The sequence below is a fragment of the Amphiura filiformis genome, chromosome 5 (assembly GCF_039555335.1).
Source record: "Amphiura filiformis chromosome 5, Afil_fr2py, whole genome shotgun sequence".
In the NCBI taxonomy this organism is placed as follows: domain Eukaryota; kingdom Metazoa; phylum Echinodermata; class Ophiuroidea; order Amphilepidida; family Amphiuridae; genus Amphiura; species Amphiura filiformis.
Genome location: NC_092632.1, coordinates 58591486 through 58614139, shown reverse-complemented (window position 1 = coordinate 58614139; position 22654 = coordinate 58591486). Strand labels below are relative to the sequence as shown.

Genomic DNA, 22654 nt, shown 5'->3' with positions numbered 1-22654 from the left:
ATGAAATGATGATAACATTGACAAAATAATACCCGATCCTCAAGGCAGTTTTATTTCTTCCTCTGTAAAACGTCTCATTAACATTTTACTGGCTTAAGGGCACGTGTGATGGCGTTAAATGGCAGAATATAGTGGGACCATGCAACCGTAAGGCTCGATCAAAATTCAACAATATTTTGACTCCTCTGTCTTGTCATTCAAATTCATCTTGAATATGCAATATAAACTTGCATTTTGGGCGCTACTTGACATTTTGAACTATTTTCATCACTTCCTTTTTTAAATATTGTTTTTCTACTGCCGAATTATACCATAACGGTCGGTGTTGCCACTTGACAAGGATGATACAGGGTAGATAGGGAATTTAGGGGACAATTGAATGATAAAATGAATGAGGACTCTTTAATAGTCTGTCAGTAGCACAATATTCCCAATAAATCAAAAAACATTTTGATACCAAAACCAAATGTCTTTATTCGACGAAAGTCGTTTTAGGGAGAGTAGATAGATTAAAAAAAAAAGCAAAAAAAAAAAAAAAAAAAAAAAAGCGTAGTGATTTATAGTGCGCTACGCACAGGCATAACGCCTAGACGTTGATCCACAAGCCTCAGCACACTTCACAGCTTGTCGCTGACCACTACGGCCCACACCATTCCATAAACCCAGGGACTTTGCTGCTTCAAGAGCGCACACCCTAGACATTCCACAAATAACCTTCGCAACCAGGATCAGCTCCCCGAGTTTCGTACGGGTTACAACGAGACAAATAAGCAGTAAGTTCCTTGTCCAGGGAATTTCAAGCTAATTCAATTTTTTTCACGAGAGCGTACTAGGCACCACCAGGGTTCGAACCCGCAACCTCTCGCACCATAGTCGAACGCCTTATCGATTGAGCTAACTTGACTCCGCTAGATAGCGGAATGATTACAATTTGTATTAACACCCCGACACCCAACTAAATTTATATCTTCTCTTTAATTTGTTCAGGATAGTAAGCTATATAGGTCCAATAACGTTTATTTTTACCAGAATACGGTGTATTTTTAAAGTTTCATCTGAGATCTATTCACTGGAGCTTTCTGCGGCTTTCCTGATCGACGAGTCAATTTAGTGTTTGAGTTAGACAAAATTGGAACACCAATGTTTTTTGCTTGCTAGTGACTCTAAATACTCGCCTAACAACATATCCAAGAAAGACAAAAAAATTCAGAAAATGGTAATTTGTATACTGCTAATGCAGGGCTCAAATTTCAAAAATTGGGCGAATATGGATAAAAACAATCTTACTATCTTACTGCATTCCTCTTATTATTAGGATTCAAAGAAGGTTTGACAAAAAACAAACAAAAACAAAACAAAAAACAAACAAACAAACACAAATGCTCCGATTTTGATCAAAGTGGTCTCAAATTGTTCCGCTTGGAACCAAATTTAAAACAAAGAATAGTTTGCTATATCTAAGGTGTTTTGTTACTCAGGTAACAAACCACCTGAGATATGGCAAACTATTCTTTGGTTATTTGATTTTCCATTTCCCCCATGTCCTTGTTTTTGTCCTTTATGGATACGTTATTCAGGGGGTGTTTAGAGTCATAGTAAGCAAAAACATTGGTGTTACAATTTTGTCTTAATGCATCCCTGAGACCATAATACCTAAGGTATTATGGTCTCAGGTGCATCCATTATTTTAAAGTTATTGACCCATATATGACCTCGGTGCTCGATTTTCCATTTTTTTCCAAAGCACATAATATGTGTACCCTTAATTTCGTACCAAAAGATGCCAGGGCCAGAATTTTGATACCCCGGTGTTGGGTCGATCATATTTACAGGTAAGTACAATAGCAAGCTGTTAAAAGTTTTAAGCAAAGTGTGAAAAGTGGGTTTCCCTAGCGGGTCTTCTAAAAAGAAGGATTATTTATTCTCTAATTGTCATGATCAATAGGGCCATTGATCGGGACCTTGTTGCGCATTTCATCTGACAAATCCCCTCCAATCATCTTTTGTTAAGCGATGCACTGACAGCTATTCAGAATATCACCGGGAAGTTGTTTACATCATCATCACGAGAAAATTATACGGCTTACAAAAAAACGTATTCAAGATGTCATTAAAATTGTTAAATTAAAAAATAATAAAGGTAAATTAGTTAATCATGGAATGAGAAAATTATTGGATGAGAAAGCAAAATTCATTCATACTCGGCTGTCGGTTCATTCAGGAATTCCATCATATTTTTATAGTGCATTACAAAACACTTTCCATTGTCAGGCTGATTGTTTTGGCATGGCATCCCGGTACTGGAAAACGACCTTATCACTTCCTATGTTAGAAGGGACAAAATGTGCTTTCACCATGTTCACTGGTGCACTGAATGGGAGGTTGTTTCGGCACATGTGGAAATTTAGTAAGATCCATATCCATGATCATGATGAAAGGGATTAAACCTGGTGAGGTCGTTGCTTTAATATCACGATCCATAAGCTATGCTAGTAATATGTATCTTAATTCACATTCGAAAAACTGAAAATGTGGTCTTTCATTAGAAATCACTTCCAACATTGTATTTCGCATATATTGAAGAAGCAGGATTGTCTAAAACACCCAAAACTGATGGATACCAAACATTTTGATAGTGATACGGCCTGTATAAAATTATAGAAACTCCGAAAAATGTTCTTCATGGGGACGTTTTTATATATGATAAAATGTTCAATTCACATCACAATTATACTCGATCATCAATCACAATTTTCCCAACTGGAATTATAGGCCTCCATGAGTGAATGGATCTAAAGAAACACGTAAAGCTATATCCCAAACCATGTAGACCACCATCAGACCAAAATGTTTTGCAGCTCATCAGTCTTATTTTTCTTGCTTCACCATTGTTACAGTTTCTTTTCATTTCAATTGCCCCAATAATCTTTATTTTTAGTTTCACACGGACTCTCTTGTCATTGGGGTATGTAATTGATTGACGGTGTATGAAGGGACAATGATGATACAATTTTGGGGTAACCATCAAGGCTTTATGAAGAATTTGCAGGTGCGACAAGACCTCAGGCACATCTCTTTACTGACGTAACGAAGCGCTCTAAAACCCATTTCACGTTTCAATACACCAGAATGTTGGTTTGAAAAGGAAAAATGTAACCATTACCAAAATACAGCAGTGAGGAGAAAAGATAAGGTGTAAAAGATTGGAAAATTGAGTACATAATTATAAATGTCGATAGGGGAATTGGGAATTACAAATCTGAACTGGCGATGAAGATTATTTTTTATAGAAGTAAAATTTTTTTGCATCTGTTTGGTAAAATACGAGGTCAAAGTGTATCATTTTCAATTGCGCGGTTCAACAACCCCAATTTTAAAGCATTGCTCACAATTTGACCTCAAGTTGATGAGTATGAGCTTTTGTACTCAAGACAGTCAAATGTCATTTAAGCATATTGGGTTTAAAGGCTTGTGTCCACTAGGATCCACAACATGCTCATCTATGAGGGGCACAGTTCTTTAACCCTAATACATGTGTACATTCATTGAATGACCTTTGAAAATTTGGGTATTAAAACTCATTCTCTGCAATTTGAGGTCAAATTTTGCTCTATGATTGTTTAATTGAGGTTATTGAACTATGCCATTGGGATGAGGCTATTGTGGTCCATAGTGGTCACAACACTATGTGCATGTTTGAGATCCTAATGTTGCAAATACAATCCATGTTTGGATGATTGTATTAAAATATAAACAAATATATTTATTTGTCCCTTGTTCAAGGATCATGTTTATAATATTGTCATATCATGATAAATGAGCATATAACTAAGTTGTATGAGTTAAATGTAGACTCTCTGTAAAATATTACTTGCATTTAATTGACTCTTTCTATCACATGTTATTTGATCATATTGCGGGCTAAAGCGTCGGTGATCTATTTCGAAACTACTATCTCTAGTGTATATAGAAACTTTATCAATATCATGTTTATTACCACCTCACAAAGTTCCAAAACTTCTTTTCTTTTTAAACCAAGACCAAACGCATGGCAAAGATCACGCTTTTATGATATAAATCGCCTTGGATTAAAACGTTGAAATATAATCTCAGCTGTCAATTTCTTTTATTTTAAGAGACTTTGAAAAGAAGAGACGATTTTGAGACTAAAAAATAAGATGTATAACGTGTTTTCGCTTACAGCCAACTTTGTACTTAATGCAATGAACTCCTTCAATTCACTTTTGTTTCACATATTCGCGCTCACAATCGCCCGTGCTAGAAATGCTGATCATTTTCTGCGGGCAAAAAACAGCGAAGACGACGCATGATGATGATACAACATTCGCGCCATTTTTTTTTATTGTCATGTTTTTCCGATGGCTGCGCCAAAAGCAGATATCTTGGATTTGATTGTAAAATCACGACGTCTAAAACATTGTGAAAAGAGGAACGTGTCAGGAAGTGAAAACATGTCACGGGTAGGAATAAAATGCGAGTACTTGAAGGAGATTTTACCCGAGATTTTAAGCTGGATATCATATGTGTCTTAATGTTTTGTTCTAAGCGAAAGCTTTTTACACACGGACGGTGTGATTTCATATAATTTATATAAAAATACATTAATGTGACGTATTTTTCATTTTGAAATGTTTCTTGTCTTATTATGTTCGTTGTGTTGTCAGCAAATTGTAATTGTGGATTAATTATTGCTGCTAATTGCTTCATGATCAAAGAATGGTGCTCCTGTACTTCTGCACTGGTGTGAAAAATCATTTAAGAATCAATGAAAGGTGCGGTAAAATTGATTTCGCGTTATTGATTGATTTTCATTTAACGCGATCTTTTTGTAGACATTGATGTCTTCAATTTAGAAGACCAACGAATGACGATTGGAATGAACGAAATCCTATAAATAATAAATGCTATAAAAGGCGAACGTGTGTGCACAAAAAATTGAGAACATTATATCAAAAAAATAGGATAAATAGGTCTATCGATTACTAAATCATTATTTCTGTAGAAAGGAATACTCAACTCGAGCTGAATCATTTAGTAGCTTGTCAACCCTTGTTATGATTCGATTTTGAATTCAAAATACTGAAATAGCGATCATAATTATCATCATCATCATCATCATCATCATCATCATCATCATCATCATCATCATCATCATCATCATCATCATCATCATCGTCGTCGTCGTCGTTAATCGTCACCATAGTATCGCCTTGCTTATTTCTACTATTCCTCTTATTTTTTTCTTCTTCTTCTTCTTCTTCTTTTTCTTCCTCTTCCTCTTCTTCCTCTTCCTCTTCTCCTTCTTCTTCTTCTTCTCCTCCTCCTTCTTCTTTTTCATCTCCTTCTTCTCCTCCTCCGCTTTCGTCTTCGTCTCTGTCTTCGTCTCACATCATTGCAATCATACGGCTAAGGTTGTAATTTGGACCTCATTTGGTTGGGTCTGGTAAAGGAAAGACCGCACCAGATGGCAGAAAGATCTATTAAAACGTATCATATTATTGAATAACAGGATCATTTCATGTTAAATGTTTATTTAATTGGTAGAAATGAGCAAGTCAAAAGCGGTACAATGTAAGTTCTCATTGAAGGGCACGTCTATTAAATTATGAAAAATCATGTAAATATTTCAATGTTGCTTTGACGCTCCAACCGAGCGTACACAAAATACACACCGTGGACAAAACACGTTTTATTTGTTTTCGATTTTCACGTTCTTCTGCTTGATTTGATGTTCACCTTAGACGATATCATCGAGAACACCGGTATCAAAATACTTGATAGTATAGGCTACATTGGATACCAACTTAAGTCCAATGTATTGAACAAAATACCGTCATGCAACGCAGCTAAATAATACTGTTGATAATACGAATATTTGCATTGACTTGCTTCAGAATGGTTAAGAGAGATGTTTTGGTGGTGAACCTTAAAAGTGGGAAGAAGGGGGAGGGGAGGGGAGGGGAGGAGAATGCATTATTCCTTTCTTCCTCTGTTTCCTTTAAACTTTTTTCATGATGGCTTACATTGAGATTTAAATTAAGCGGTTTGCACAGTATTTATTGTGGGACATGAGAGCACATCAGACACATCGAATTGCATTCTGAATACGAAGAATGTTCTTCTGATATCAAATAATTTTGATTTTGTTTAAAATCGCGATATATTATAATGCAAATTTTATGGCAAATTATTAAAAATTGATATTTTTGATATACCACAACGATACAGTAAGTGGGCTATTGGATGGAGCAGTCATAGACATCTCGTTTGTCTGGGGGAGCAGTGACATGTATCATCTAAACATGCTAAAGGAAGCAAACACATATCTTAACATTTTCCTGGAGAAATATATGAGCTTTCAACAGATGTCAAAACTCTTCTTAATGTTGATGGGATAATGTAGGGGGATGGGGCTGTTAATACGGGTCACCCACCAGCTAGCTGTAGGCCTACCTTAAAGCTGATTGCCAAATTTTTAAATAGTATAAGCGTAGTAAAACACGGTAAATTAAAATATATCTTTTATTTTTGCAATTGAGATTAATGCCACAACATAACCTGTCCATTTCTTCATAATCAATGATCCCAAAATCAAAAATTGCAATGACCAAACATGAAGAATATTAACGCGTGGGTGTGCAACTTCTTTTATGTTTTGCACTGTCAGCTGTATTCAAACAATATACATTTAACTTTAACATTAACCGAATGTGCCGCAAAATGAAATAAAACCAGTAATATAAATCGTTCGCGATAGTTTGCGGTATAGTGACATTTTGTGGCATATTCAATAGGGCTACTTAAAATTAAATAATACAAAATAAAGTGTTCCTGATAGTTTGCTGTACAACGACATTTTGTGTAACATATTCAATAGGATTTACTCTCCGAGAGTTTTAATTTTTCAACCTTTTCCCCTTCTAGATCGTCAACGTTTAAACCCTGACAAATCAATCTTAACGTGTCTATAGGCTATAATATTTACCTTTATACTTCCCCTGTCAACAAGATGTTATTTTAGGACAAAATATCCGAGACTAAATACTTAAGACATTTTAGTCTCAAAAAACGTGAACTATTTTACTTCATGATGTAAATTTATATCGTCAATGTATTATGGGTTAAGATTCGTTAATCGCACAAATATCAAGGAAAGCACACGATAAAATATATAGGTCAGAACTGTTGACTTTATTGCTTGCCTGACTACGCGAGATGAAGCGAATTACATGATATAATCACTTTTGATATCAAAGTAAATACTCAAATATTTGCCCTCTGTTCATTTTCACTTGCCTGTACTGTTCCAAGTCAATAAACGAATCGTACATTAAATCTTCTTTAGTATACATACAGTGATATTATGTATATAATAGCTTTTCATATTTACTATATTGATATCTTGACAGATGTTTGTTTATATCGTAAATAATATGATATATTTGTTGAATGTAGAGTGATGATTGGGTTGTATTTTGATAACAGTGTGAAACACTCAATATGTATATTTGAACAAGGTGAAGATGGCACTGTCGAGGTGCTAAGGGAAAGCAAGCAGAGTTGAAGGACTGTTGTGAAAAGGATTTTATGAAAAATTATATTTTTGTGCATTAAAATTGTGTAAAACTTCAATCAATGAAAATCACACAGAAGAAATGAAATCTGTTCATCATGATCAAGATCATTGAGTTCAATGGTGAGACAAACGTGTGACGATGTGAGCAAGGAAAGTAACAGAGCTGGAGTAGCGAGTCAAGATCGACTGTTTATTGATTGTAAAACTTGTGTTCTGCCCTCTATAATGTAAGACTTTAAAAGATACATATTTTTTTAATGAGGGCGCTACACCATTTCTGTAGATATAGCTTCCAGCGATTTTCAAGGGTGGTCAAACTACTTGGGCAGATAGAGGCTTACCGAAGTTACCGGACAGACAAATCATGTTATTGATTCAGGCATTATTATATTATTTATTAAAAAAGGAAATGGAATCATTGGAGGAAAAAGCACCTACCCATTACATGGCCTGGATGTTTTAGATATTTTTGACACATACAATACCATGGAGAGAATGGAAAGACAAAAACAAAGGTTCCTATGATTTTTTTCTCTGAATTTCTGCCTCTGATTACTGCACTGGGGTTCTCGAAAACAGAAAATCAAAAAAACTAACAAACAAACAAACAAGAAAACAAACAAACAAACAAAGCAAAAACAAAAAAAACAAAAAAAAACACCAAAAAACAAACAAAACAAAACAAGCAAACAAACAAAAACAAAAAAAAAAAAAAAAAAAAAAAAAAAAAAAAAAAAAAAGTAGTACCAAAACAAGAAGAAACAACGTGGACAAGTTTTTTTATTGAAAAAAAAAGGATTTTCCAACATTATTGTTGCAGATTTTTTGATAAATGTGGGTAAAATATAGGGCCCTAATGTGTTTTTACCAAAAAAGCAAGTTAACGATCACCCGAGACCTAAGTATAGCTTCTACAATATAATCATCTCAAAAAAAAAACTAACCCCCTTAAATAATGGCCATTATTCAAAAGGGCTTTTGTATTACAAATCTGTAAAATGTGTTGGAAGGAGAATTTATATCTACGCATTTTGACACCATTTGATACGATAGCCCAGAAAACAATAAAACACTGGTCAATTTAATGTAGTGAGGTCCAGATTTGAAAGTTGCACTTACATACAAATTTTTACAATACAAAAACACTCAGATATCATTACACAGATTTCTTTCCATTACACTGAATACAAAATCGATACAATTTACAGCAACTTTCAAATCTTGGGTTACACTGATTTAAATGTACGTTGTGACATCAATATTTAGTCAATTGCTACAAATGAGGTGTCAAATTGTGCAGAAATACGTTCTGCTTCCAACTCATTTTACAGATTTGTAATACAATCACCCGTTTTTGAGTAATGGTCACTATTTAAGGGGGGTTAGTTACTTTTTTTGAGATGTTTATATTATTGGCACACGATAGTTACGCAATCGAATACGCAGCTATCAGTGAACAAATTTAAAGCTAGACTTATCTTCTCGAGTAAGTTAACGCAGAGGCTTACTACATTATACTTAGTGCTACTTTTTATTACTATATACATGGGCCTCGTTGGCGCAGTCGGCAGCGCGTCAGTCTCATAATCTGAAGGTCGTGAGTTCGAGCCTCACACGGGGCAACTGATTTTTTGCAAATTAAACTTTTCTTCCTGAGTTTTTTTTAATGGAACTATTTTGAAAACTATGACGCCTTATTAAGGGCTCTGGTATGAACGTTTCGACAGTATTTTTTGTGGGACATGAATCAGAATCAGAATCTTTTATGTAAGTACATAACACAAATACATAAATCCCAAGATAATATTTACAAATTACAATAATTAACTGCTATAGTAATACTAGCACACATTTATGAAAGCTGTTCAGTATTATAAGGAATGTAAAATAATACTAGACAAAAGTACAGTATCGGTACATTTAAATGTCATGAGACATCCGTGTAGCAAATGCACCATTAATATATTAAAGAACTAAAGATATACAATCATATTCTTCTGTACTCAAAATGAGAAGGAAAGTATCAGTAGTATCACTGAGCTTATCAATATCATAAACACCAGAAAACAAAGCTAAAACAACTTAGGCCTACCACGAATAATAAGACATGAGAGCACATCAGACATATCTTCTCGATATTCGCAATAAGGGCGCCGCCAGCGGTTTTGCGATGTAATCGTGATGTATCATGGGAAAAGGTCGACATCAAGTCCGCAATACGAATATTACCATGCTATTACATAGGAACACGTGACAATATTTTTTAGTTTGTCAAAATAAAGGTGTTACACGCGAATCGATACTCAATAATACTTAATAATGTGATTTGAAATGTGCACAATTAATATTTTCTCTATCGATTTGCGTGTAATACCGTTATATTGACAAACTAAAAAATATTGTCACGTGTTCCTATGTAATAGCATGGTAATATTCGTATTGCGCGGACTTGGATGTCGACCTTTTCCCATGATACATCACGATTTTCCCATGATACATCACGATTACATCGCAAACCGCTGGCGGCGCCCTTATTGCGAATAGCGAGAATTGAATTACGAGAAATTATTTTTTTGAAATTCGCGATATATAATAGGCATACAAATTTTATGACAAGTTATTATAATTTGATATTTGTTAAATTTAACAGTCCTCGAAGTAAATTTTCCAAATCTAATCATAATGTACTTAAAGTGTAGGCCCTATATAACTGGGATGAAAACCAACGATCAATTGAAAATTTAGACCTTTCATATTGAAGATATACATTTTTTACTGTTGCAAAAAGGCTTTTTATGAAAAAAACATCATATTTTTGTGCATTATAATTGTGTAAAACTTCAATCAATGAAAATCACACAGAAGAAATAAAATCTGCTCATCATGATCAAGATCACTGAGTTCAACGGTGAGACAAACGTACGGTGTGAGCAAGGAAAGTAACAGAGCTGGAGTAGCGAGTCAAGATCGACTGTTTATTGATTGTAAAACTTGTGTTCTGCCCTCTATTATGTAAGACTTTAAAGATACATATTTTTTTAATGATGGCGCTACACCATTTCTGTAGATAGCTTCCAGCGATTTTCAAGGGTGGGTCAAACTACTTGGGCAGATAGAGGCTTACCAGACCGACAAATCATGTTATTGATTCAGGCATTATTATATTATTTGTTCAAAAAGAAAAACGGAAATGGAATCATTGTAGGGGAAGCCATCCGCCCATGGCCTGGATGTTAGATATTTTTGACACATACAATATCATGGAGAAAATGGAAAGACAAACACAAAGACCCCTCACTCCTAGGATTTTTTCCTCTTTTCTGCCTCTGATCTGAGCTGCACTGAGGTTCTCGAAACCAGAAAATCAAAAAGCAAACAAACAAATAAAGCACCCCAAAACAAATTAACACAAACCAAAAACAAACTATAAACAAAAGAAGCAAAAACAAAAACAAAAAACAAACAAAAACACAACAACAAACAAACAAAAAACCAAAAAACAAAAACCAACAACAAACCAAACAAGAAAAAAAAAAAGAAAAAAAAAAAAAAAAAAAAAAAAACACACAAAAACAAACAAAAAAAACCGAACAAAATAAAACAAAAAATAGAACCAAAACAACAAGAAACAACGTGGACAAAAGTTTTTTATTGAAAAAAAAAGGATTTTACAACATTATTGTTGCCGCATTTTAGTTAAAGGTAGGTAGGCCTAAAATATAATGTGCCTATACCAAAAAAGCAAGTTAGTTATGCAATCGAATTTCAGCTATCAGTGAACTAATTTAAAGCTAGACTTACCTTTTCGTGTAAGTTAACGCAGAGGCTCACTACCTACTTTTTATCTATGGTATTCAGGGGCCTCGTTGGCGCAGTCGGCAGCGCGTCAGTCTCATAATCTGAAGGTCGTGAGTTCGAGCCTCACACGGGGTACCAAATTAACTTTTGCTCCTGAGTTTGTTTTTATAATTATAATTATAATACAAATTTTATGACAAATTATTAAAATTTTATATTTTTACCTGATTTGTTTTTGTTTGAAAAAAAAAGCAAATAGGCCTACTTGCTTTATGCTTACCTGCTATCAAATTATGCTTATAACGAACTTACGACTTCTTTTAGATTGAGTGGGTTGAATTAATTGTTTTAGTTCATCCGCACACCACACAGCGCACGCACGGTTAATCAACCAATTAAGTTAACGAAATAGCTTAATATTTTAGCGATATTCAGATTATTGTGATCAGAATACTGCAAAGAAGCTATTTCTTTCAATTTCATCATCAAGATTGAAAAATATTCGGGTCTATTCTAGTCGGGATTATGCACTTTCAGTTTCTCACGCGTTTGAACGGGAATTGGATTGCGTACTTTTTCGATGTCTAGTGAGCAAATTTCTTCAATATTTTGAGAAAATGATGTCAAATTTTCTATTCTATATTGTTTGGTAATAATGTCTTTTGCCAATAGTATGTTTAAAGTTGTAATTTTGTGTTTTTGATCGCAAAGATCGGATATTTTCGTTCCCGATTCGAATTCTGAACCCTTCGCAAGGGTGCCGATTTCTGCAGAACTTTGACGATAATTTTGCCTTTTTGGACACTAAAATGCATTCGATCCTTAATTTTGTTTCAACCGAGTCTTAAATTAGCAAGCACAATAAGGTTGGTACCACTTTTATATACATTGATAAAATTTTAAAGATTTTTTTTTTTTTTTTTAACAGGCGCAAATCGTTAAGTGTGTATTTCCCATTGACATCCAAAATGGGAAATACGAGTCTGATGGACATAGGAACGGCGTCCATGAGACTCAGCGAGTCTAGTCTATTCCCGATCTAAAACAGGCAATGAAAGTGGCGCAGAAATTATTTACCCCGCTACTGAAACGGTTTGGGGATAATCATAATAGCGCTGCTTACAAGCTATAAAATACCTTCTATATCTATAAGCGTCGGTGGTGTAGTGGTTAACATAGTTGCCTTCCAAGCAATTGTCCCGGGTTCGATTCCCGGCCGACGCATGAGTTTTTTGTTTCCTTCAAAAACTTTTTATTTACCATTAGCTGTTATTCACACAATTTTTAGTTAATTAGGTCCCATTTTATACTATAATCGTAGTTAATGTAGGTATTGTCGAAAAATGACCAAATATTTACATTAAAACTCCATTCAGTGATTCTAGCGAAACTGTAAAATATTAGCATTGTGTATAAATTGCTTAAAAGTGAAGGATAAGTCACTAACATTGTTATTAGCTATTTATTAAAAAAAAAAAAAATGGCAAAAAACGAGGAAAACAGCAGTATTGACAAAGTTGAAGCCCCATTCAAATACATGTAGTTAATTTCTATACTTAACAGATTCATGTGAAATGTCTTATTTAATACATGGCTCTCAGTTTATCCAGCTATGTTAGCATATCTACACTGTTAAAAATGCATGTAATATTACTAAGTGAAATCGTAACTTTACAGTAAGTTTGGTATCAAAAAACAGCCGACAGGATTAATTAAACAAACCGAACGTTTTTTTGCAGTGATATATGCGGTATAATTACAATTTAAATGTAAAACAAAGTAAAAAAAATATGTCGGTAAAAATACCATCGTATTTGAGAATAGATCGTGATTTTACGTTGACCGTAGTATATCTCTCGTAATAATAAGTGCTTCTATTAGTAATTTTACAGAGATTTTCATGTTAGGATAAAGAAGATACTATTTATACTATTTTTGGGTGGTAATTTTACGAAGAATACCGTAACTGTTAAAAACGCATGTAATTTTACTAAGTGAAATCGTAACTTTATAGTAAGTTTGGTGTCAAACAACGGCCGACAGGATTAAATAAACAAACCGAACGGTGTTTTTTTGCAGTGATATACGCGGTATAATTACAATTTAAATGTAAAACAAAATAAAAAAAATATGTCGGTAAAAATACCATCGTATTTGAGAATAGATCGTGATTTTACGTTGACCGTAATATATCTCTCGTAATAATAAGCGCTTCGGCTTTTGACTAACACACGCGTCGCGTCACGTCACGTCACGTCACGTCACGTCACGTCGCGTCACGTCACGTCACGTTGATATCTTCATGAGCGAACGAACTTGCACCCGCTGGGCCTGTTGAAATCAAAACAAATCTTTGCCGGGGGTCCACTCTTGCAGTAATGTTCATGTCAAATCCGACCCCATTTAATGGGTTCTCTGGGTTCAAAAATCCCACTCAATCAGGCCCAGGAAACTCCACAAATTACCCTCACGGAGGCTCCCAATACCGTCTAAAAAGAACCCCAAGTGCCCCATCTACTGCAAGAGTGGACCCCCGGCAAAGATTTGTTTTGATTTCAACAGGCCCAGCGGGTGCAAGTTCGTTCGCTGTCGATATCAGCATGTGTGTATCATATGCAATAGAGCAGGCCATGGAAAACACGTGTGCAACAACGTGACCAAGTAAAACAAACACAGCTGTATGGAATTTTCCATTGAAAACTCTGAGGTCGTATTCTTGAAGACGGGTCAACCTTAGGCCTGGGAGGCTCTTTGGCCATGGTGGGGTGGGCTGGGTCATGTTATTGCGCGGTTGTATTGTTCATTTTTCTGCCTCCGAGGTAGTATGCTTTGAAATTTACACCTAAAATGCCGCACATTGCGCGGCATGTAGGCCGATTGTACAAATTTATATTCTGACAAGTACTCTAATTTCCGCCCAATATCGAGAGCCCAATATATATCCCCACCTCTTTGCGCCATACATAAATTCGCCTATCGCCATTTCCGAATGTTCAAAAGGTAATCACGCTTCCTCAGCATGTGCAATAAATTAGCATTAAAATTAATCTTATTCTATAGGGATTCTAGAAACGCCTAGCACGTGGCGCCAATGGCGTGGGTCTATCAAGTTAATGGATTATGCATTAGAATATTTTCAAACTCATATGTTGTATAATTGAAGACCGAACTAAAAAGACTAGCTTGCGTATGCCGTCCTGTAAACCAGACCAAAAATGCCATACTGCGCAGGTCAGCAACCAATCACGGCGCGCCTTTGTCATGACGTCAGACGCAAACTAGTCTTTTTTAATTCGGTCTTTAATTATAGATTGTAGCCTCAGCGCTCATCAGCAGCCACACCACCTCAATGCCTTCGGTGTGATCAGCAGCTTTATCGTTGAAGACAAGTTGGAAAACCGTTATGCTGTGGCAATGGGAATACACCTCAAACAAGGTTTAATTTCATGATTACATGAAACCTGATTATTAATGCAAAAACTTTGGCTGGAGAAGTTGAAGCTGACGTTCATGGCGACACTTTGGATGTGATAATTTGACATCATGGATTGTTTTGTGCAAAATTGAGGTATTTTTGTGCCACGGCGAGTCAGCAGACCGACTGGCATGCATGCTAGGCTCGACTAGGCCACAATCATGATCCGATGCATTTGAACTGCAATGTATGGTATGATACGCCTAGCCGCGCCTATGGCCGGCTTCATTGCTGCCCGGGCATTGCTGTTCAAATACATGTACTAAAGTATTGCAATTTTATTGCGTTGATATAATTCGGAATAATTCGTTTTAAAGTATTTGCTTCCCCAATTCCCATGCGTGGTTGTGTTTTATGTTCTACTGAGTACTGTTGCAATATTTTTGCATTGCATACCCATGACCGTTTCAAGACTTTGACTGAGAAATTTGCTTTTTGTTTGTTAAGATAAAAATCAAAAATAAAATGCAAGAATCATCTTTCCCCACACAATACTTCTTACAAACAAGGTGTTGATATTGGCCCTTTCGATGCAAGACAAAGCACAAATGAAGGAAACAAAACAAAACAATGTTTTTTATTTTTATTCAATTACACATACAAAAGAGTAATGACCTATAAAAAGACCCCCTAAATATAATAATATTAATATTATTTTAGTCCTGAATACAAAATATAATAAACAAGCATTAAAAAATCTGAAACGTTACAATCGTAATTTTCAGTCAAAAATCCACGAGAAATGACTCTTGATAGGGGCCTACAACTTAGGCATATATGCATTTAAAAAACAGAAACGGCTGCCTGCATCTGGAACTCTTCATATCTGAAAGTTTGAAGGTCTTATTTCATACATCAGAATTATCTGCAAGATTGCAAGATGGCTTTAGGTGACCGTGGCCCTATTGGCTAATGCACAAATTTAGATTTTCTTTCTATTTAAATAATATGTTAAAGCTTATGCCCTGTAGATTACATTCGGTTCTTGAGATATGGCCTGTCAAAATGGTGCGAACCCAAAACAAAAAATTGGCAACAACTTTCTTTTTATTTTCTATATTTTTGACAAGTCCAGTTGCCAGATGATTTTCTAATTACATGTATGAATTATGCAAAGTAAAGATTTCAGATACAATTAAAAGAGCTATAGTAGGCCTACTGAGGCATGGTACATGGGTAGAACACACACTGTAGACCTACTACAAAATTACGGTTGCGTTTTGGCAAATTTCAATTTGCATAATTAATTTGGGCCACTTATTAGAAAAGTTGATTAGGGCCCTAATTAATTATGCAAATGGAAATTTGCATGGAAAAAGACATTCATGGGTTTTATATCTTATTTTGTAGCCGATCTGAACATTCTACTTTGTACAATTCTTGCATATATAATTAGAAAATAAGGCCTACCTGACATCATTGCATATCAAAAATAAAAGAAATTTGTTGCCAACTTCTTGGTTTCGCGCCATTTTGACAGGCCATATATTTTGGTAACCGAATATCCGATTAAAATAAAATTTTCAGTCTTGTAATAAGGAGAGAATGGACTCACATATTTCAATCAGACAAAAATCTATATCCAATAGCGTTACCTTAAAGCTAGCATTATAAGTGTCTCCTTAACTAATAACAAAAGGTGCCCACTGGTATCTTGGAGGCATTGTCTTTTTAAAGACATTTCTTGTTTCGTGGCGTCTGCGGGTTTTTCTGCGGGGCCGGGGTGTGTCCTGGGACGGGTGTTAGCCCCTTTGCGAGAATACGGCCCGGGGTATTTTCCACAGTTTAAAAATAGCCACGCGTATCCCATGCATTCATATCGGGTCTTTTCAATGGAAGTTCCTAGTGCATGTTCATGGTATGTGCTAAGCGAAACATTGATTGGGGTGCAAACAAGGGTCATGTTGAGTTCTGGCTTGTTTTGGGTGATTGGATCGGGTTGTCAAAAAGGCAGTAAATACAGGTGGTTGTCAAGCATTCTCAATTGGCAAAAGAAATACAAACTAAGTGGCGAAGGGAAAAAAGTTTCCGGGAAAGTTTTTATCAAATAAAAATAAAATAGGAAAATAGGAGTTGAAAACAGAGAATTGAGGGACCCAACGGTACCCAGTTCGTTGGGCGGGGTGTTATGTGGCCCACCTCGGGTGCATTCACCCAATGCCCCCAGCTTGATAGAGGTCAAGGTCAAATTGGATCTCAACCGTATGACTTGTTTGTAACTTTTAAGAAGATATCAACGTGACGTGACGTGACGCGACGTGACGTGACGTGACGTGACGTGACGTGACGTGACGTGACGTGACGCGACGCGTGTGTTAGTCAAAAGCCAGCGCTTCTGTTTGTAATTTTTTCATGTTAGGATAAAGAAGATACTATACTATTTTTGGGCGGTAATTTTACGAAGAATACCGTAACTGTTAAAAATGCCCGGTAAAAATGCATGTAATTTTACTATTACTGAAATCGTAACTTTTACTAAGTGAACTTTATAATAAGTTTGGTGTCAAACAACAGCCGACAGGGTTAATTAAACAAACCGAACGGGTTTTTTTTTGCAGTGATATATGCGGTATAATTACAATTTAAATGTAAAATAAAATAAAATAAAATTCTGTCGGTAAAAATAATAATACTAATAATAAAAATGATAACAATGACAATGCTTAGTAGCCCTAAAAATAATACTAATAATATAACCCTAATAAATGTAATAAATAGAATTAATATTTATAGCAAAATAATGTTATCAATATTTACAGTAAATTTGATCAATATCCCTAAAAAGATGCACTTTAGCAGGTTAAGTTATAAAAATATTGCTTATATTAACTTAAAATACTTCATCAAATATAGAAACCCCGTTAGCTCAGTCGGTAGAGCATCAGACTAAGGACATAGAGGTCCCCGGTTCGATGCCCGGTAGGTACCCTAAGGTAAGTGACAAGTATTTAACAGTCCCAAACACCGTTATTTAACAGTCCCAAAAACGCCTACCGTTATTTAACAGTCCCAAACATCGTTATTTAACAGTCTCAAAAACGCCTACCGTTATTTAACAGTCCCAAACACCGTTATTTAACAGTCCCAAACACCGTTATTTAACAGTCCCAAAAACCGTTTTCTTACTGCTTTATTTTTTTAACAAGGTTTTACTGTAATTGTATTTTATTGCCAACTGTTATTTAACGGTTCGGGACGTTTTTTTCTTACAGTTTTACTGTAAATTAACAGTTATTCAGTATTTTGATATAATTTACACCTCATCGTGATTTAACAGCGAGACGTATTGTGAATCCCAGCTGCCAGCGATAAACGCTGTTTTTTTACGGTTTTATTAGCTGCCTGTAAAAATACAGTTATTCAGTAGTTTTATTTTTCACAGGGTTTTACTGTAAATTAACAGTTATTCGGTGGTTTTGTATGTTTACACCCCATCGTGATTTAACAGCGGGACATATTTTGAATCCCAGCTGCCAGCGATAAACGCTGTTTTTTTACATTTTTTATTTTAACAGTGTATGACACTAACAAATGTGCCAACATCTGAATTTTGATGCTTTTTACGATCGTCCGGATTTTCAAATCACTGAATGGGCCTCTAACAAACAGACTAATTGATTAAAAAACTAACACAACCGAACAAACAATGGGAAGAACGTGTTTATACTTACCTTTAACTATTGTTTCTATGGGCCTCGTTGGCGCAGTCGGCAGCGCGTCAGTCTCATAATCTGAAGGTCGTGAGTTCGAGCCTCACACGGGGCACCTGATTTGTTTTTGTTGGCAAAAAAGGAAATACTTGCTTTATGCTTTCCTATTATCAAATTATGCTTATAATGAACTTACGACTTCTTTTAGATTGAGTGGGTTGAATAAATTGTTTTCATCAATACATCCGCACGGAGCACGGTTAATCAACTAATTGAGTTAATTAAGTTAATTTTTAACGATATTAAGATTATTGTGATCAGAATACTGCAAAGAAGCTATTTCTTTCATCATCAAGATTGACAAATATTCGGGTCTATTCCCGATCTAAAACAGGCAATCAAAGTGGCGCAGTAAATTATTTACTCCGCAACTGAAACAGTTTGGTGGTAACCAGATAGCGCCGTTTACAAGCTATAAAACACCTTCTATCTCTAAGCGTCGGTGGTGTAGTGGTTAACATAGTTGCCTTCCAAGCAATTGTCCCGGGTTCGATTCCCGGCCGACGCATGAGATTTTTGTTTCCTTCAAAAACTTTTTATTTACCATTAGCTGTTATTCACACAATTTTTAGTTAATTAGGTCCCATTTTATACTATAATCGTAGTTAATGTAGGTATTGTCGAAAAATGACCAAATATTTACATTAAAACCCCATTCAGTGATTCTAGCGAAACTGTAAAATATTAGCATTGTGTATAAATTGCTTAAAAGTGAAGGATAAGTCACTAACATTATTATTAGGTATTTTTGAAATGAAATAAAAAATGGCAAAAAACGAGGAAAACAGCATTATTGACAAAGTTGAAGCCCCATTCAAATACATGTATCTAATTTCTATACTTAAGTGTAGTATTTTGTCTTTAATACAGAGCCCTCGGTTTATCCACTAGCAGGCTATGTTAGCACATTTATGACACTAACAAATGTGCCAACATCTGAATTTTGATGCTTTTTACGATCGTCCGGATCTTCAAATCACTGAATGGACCTTTAACATACAGACTAATTGATTAAAATACTAACACAACCGAACAAACAATGGGAAGAACGTGTTTATACTTACCTTTAAATATTGTTTCTATGGGCCTCGTTGGCGCAGTCGGCAGCGCGTCAGTCTCATAATCTGAAGGTCGTGAGTTCGAGCCTCACACGGGGCACCTGGTTTGTTTTTGTTTGCAATAAAGCAAATACTTTTATGCTTACATATTATCAAATTATGCTTATAATGAACTTACGACTTATTTTAGATTGAGTGGGTTGAATAAATTGTTTTCATTAAATACATCCGCAAGGCGCACGGTTAATCAACCAATTAAGTTAATTTTTAACGATATTCAGATTATTGTGATCAGAATACTGCAAAGAAGCTATTTCTTTCATCATCAAGATTGACAAATATTCGGGTCTATTCCCGATCTAAAACAGGCAATCAAAGTGGCGCAGTAAATTATTTACTCCGCCACTGAAACGGTTTGGTGGTAACCAGATAGCGCCGTTTACAAGCTATAAAACACCTTTTATCTCTAAGCGTCGGTGGTGTAGTGGTTAACATAGTTGCCTTTCAAGCAATTGTCCCGGGTTCGATTCCCGGCCGACGCATGAGTTTTTTGTTTCCTTCAAAAACTTTTTATTTACCATTAGCTGTTATTCACACAATTTTTAGTTAATTAGGTCCCATTTTATACTATAATCGTAGTTAATGTAGGTATTGTCGAAAAATGACCAAATATTTACATTAAAACCCCATTCAGTGATTCTAGCGAAACTGTAAAATATTAGCATTGTGTATAAATTGCTTAAAAGTGAAGGATAAGTCACTAACATTGTTATTAGGTATTTTTGAAATGAAATAAAAATGGCAAAAACGAGGAAAACAGCAGTATTGACAAAGTTGAAGCCCCATTCAAATACATGTATCTAATTTCTATACTTAAGTGTAATATTTTGTCTTTAATACAGAGCCCTCGGTTTATCCACTAGCAGGCTATGTTAGCACATTTATGACACTAACAAATGTGCCAACATCTGAATTTTGATGCTTTTTACGATCGTCCGGATCTTCAAATCACTGAATGGACCTTTAACAAACAGACTAATTGATTAAAATACTAACACAACCGAACAAACAATGGGAAGAACGTGTTTATACTTACCTTTAAATATTGTTTCTATGGGCCTCGTTGGCGCAGTCGGCAGCGCGTCAGTCTCATAATCTGAAGGTCGTGAGTTCGAGCCTCACACGGGGCACCTGGTTTGTTTTTGTTTGCAATAAAGCAAATACTTTTATGCTTACCTATTATCAAATTATGCTTATAATGAACTTACGACTTATTTTAGATTGAGTGGGTTGAATAAATTGTTTTCATTAAATACATCCGCAAGGCGCACGGTTAATCAACCAATTAAGGTAATTAAGTTAATTTCTAACGATATTCAGATTATTGTGATCAGAATACTGCAAAGAAGCTATTTCTTTCATCATCAAGATTGACAAATATTCGGGTCTATTCCCGATCTAAAACAGGCAATCAAAGTGGCGCAGTAAATTATTTACTCCGCCACTGAAACGGTTTGGTGGTAACCAGATAGCGCCGTTTACAAGCTATAAAACACCTTTTATCTCTAAGCGTCGGTGGTGTAGTGGTTAACATAGTTGCCTTCCAAGCAATTGTCCCGGGTTCGATTCCCGGCCGACGCATGAGTTTTTTGTTTCCTTCAAAAACTTTTTATTTACCATTAGCTGTTATTCACACAATTTTTAGTTAATTAGGTCCCATTTTATACTATAATCGTAGTTAATGTAGGTATTGTCGAAAAATGACCAAATATTTACATTAAAACCCCATTCAGTGATTCTAGCGAAACTGTAAAATATTAGCATTGTGTATAAATTGCTTAAAAGTGAAGGAAAAGTCACTAACATTGTTATTAGGTATTTTTGAAATGAAATAAAAATGGCAAAAAACGAGGAAAACAGCAGTATTGACAAAGTTGAAGCCCCATTCAAATACATGTATCTAATTTCTATACTTAAGTGTATTATTTTGTCTTTAATACAGAGCCCTCGGTTTATCCACTAGCAGGCTATGTTAGCACATTTATGACACTGACAAATGTGCCAACATCTGAATTTTGATGCTTTTTACGATCGTCCGGATCTTCAAATCACTGAATGGACCTGTAACAAACAGACTAATTGATTAAAAAACGCAGCGCGTCAGTCTCATAATCTGAAGGTCGTGAGTTTGAGCCTCACACGGGGCACCTGGTTTGTTTTTGTTTGCAATAAAGCAAATACTTTTATGCTTACCTATTATCAAATTATACTTATAATGATCTTACGACTTCTTCTTTAGATCGAGTGGGTTGAATAAATTGTTTTCATTAAATACATCCGCAAGGCGCACGGTTAATCAACTAATTAAGTTAATTAAGTTAATTTTTAACGATATTCAGATTATTGTGATCAGAATACTGCAAAGAAGCTATTTCTTTCATCATCAAGATTGACAAATATTCGGGTCTATTCCCGATCTAAAACAGGCAATCAAAGTGGCGCAGTAAATTATTTACCCTGCTCCTGAAACGGTTTGGTGGTAACCAGATAGCGCCGTTTACAAGCTATAAAACACCTTCTATCTCTAAGCGTCGGTGGTGTAGTGGTTAACATAGTTGCCTTCCAAGCAATTGTCCCGGGTTCGATTCCCGGCCGACGCATGAGATTTTGTTTCCTTCAAAAACTTTTTATTTACCATTAGCTGTTATTCACACAATTTTTAGTTAATTAGGTCCCATTTTATACTATAATCGTAGTTAATGTAGGTATTGTCGAAAATGACCAAATATTTACATTAAAACCCCATTCAGTGATTCTAGCGAAACTGTAAAATATTAGCATTGTGTATAAATTGCTTAAAAGTGAAGGATAAGTCACTAACATTGTTATTAGGTATTTTTGAAATGAAATAAAAAAAAAAAAAAACGAGGAAAACAGCAGTATTGACAAAGTTGAAGCCCCATTCAAATACATGTATCTAATTTCTATACTTAAGTGTATTATTTTGTCTTTAATA

The 22654-nt window shown here is 35.2% G+C and overlaps 10 non-coding genes across 10 annotated transcripts; all 10 read left to right on the top strand.

Moving 5' to 3' along the window:
• Nucleotides 1-9146: 9146 nt before the first annotated feature.
• Trnam-cau (transfer RNA methionine (anticodon CAU)) lies at nucleotides 9147-9219 on the top strand. Its single transcript has one exon. It is a non-coding gene; the product is annotated as a tRNA-Met (tRNA).
• Nucleotides 9220-11457: 2238 nt separating this feature from the next.
• On the top strand, nucleotides 11458-11530 carry Trnam-cau (transfer RNA methionine (anticodon CAU)). The gene has a single exon. It is a non-coding gene; the product is annotated as a tRNA-Met (tRNA).
• Nucleotides 11531-12547: 1017 nt separating this feature from the next.
• Nucleotides 12548-12619, top strand: Trnag-ucc (transfer RNA glycine (anticodon UCC)). The gene has a single exon. It is a non-coding gene; the product is annotated as a tRNA-Gly (tRNA).
• Nucleotides 12620-18562: 5943 nt separating this feature from the next.
• On the top strand, nucleotides 18563-18635 carry Trnam-cau (transfer RNA methionine (anticodon CAU)). Its single transcript has one exon. It is a non-coding gene; the product is annotated as a tRNA-Met (tRNA).
• A 381-nt stretch (nucleotides 18636-19016) lies between these two features.
• Nucleotides 19017-19088, top strand: Trnag-ucc (transfer RNA glycine (anticodon UCC)). Its single transcript has one exon. It is a non-coding gene; the product is annotated as a tRNA-Gly (tRNA).
• Nucleotides 19089-19665: 577 nt separating this feature from the next.
• On the top strand, nucleotides 19666-19738 carry Trnam-cau (transfer RNA methionine (anticodon CAU)). Its single transcript has one exon. It is a non-coding gene; the product is annotated as a tRNA-Met (tRNA).
• A 370-nt stretch (nucleotides 19739-20108) lies between these two features.
• On the top strand, nucleotides 20109-20180 carry Trnae-uuc (transfer RNA glutamic acid (anticodon UUC)). The gene has a single exon. It is a non-coding gene; the product is annotated as a tRNA-Glu (tRNA).
• A 575-nt stretch (nucleotides 20181-20755) lies between these two features.
• On the top strand, nucleotides 20756-20828 carry Trnam-cau (transfer RNA methionine (anticodon CAU)). The gene has a single exon. It is a non-coding gene; the product is annotated as a tRNA-Met (tRNA).
• Nucleotides 20829-21207: 379 nt separating this feature from the next.
• Trnag-ucc (transfer RNA glycine (anticodon UCC)) lies at nucleotides 21208-21279 on the top strand. The gene has a single exon. It is a non-coding gene; the product is annotated as a tRNA-Gly (tRNA).
• Nucleotides 21280-22226: 947 nt separating this feature from the next.
• Trnag-ucc (transfer RNA glycine (anticodon UCC)) lies at nucleotides 22227-22298 on the top strand. The gene has a single exon. It is a non-coding gene; the product is annotated as a tRNA-Gly (tRNA).
• The last annotated feature ends 356 nt before the right edge of the window (nucleotides 22299-22654 follow it).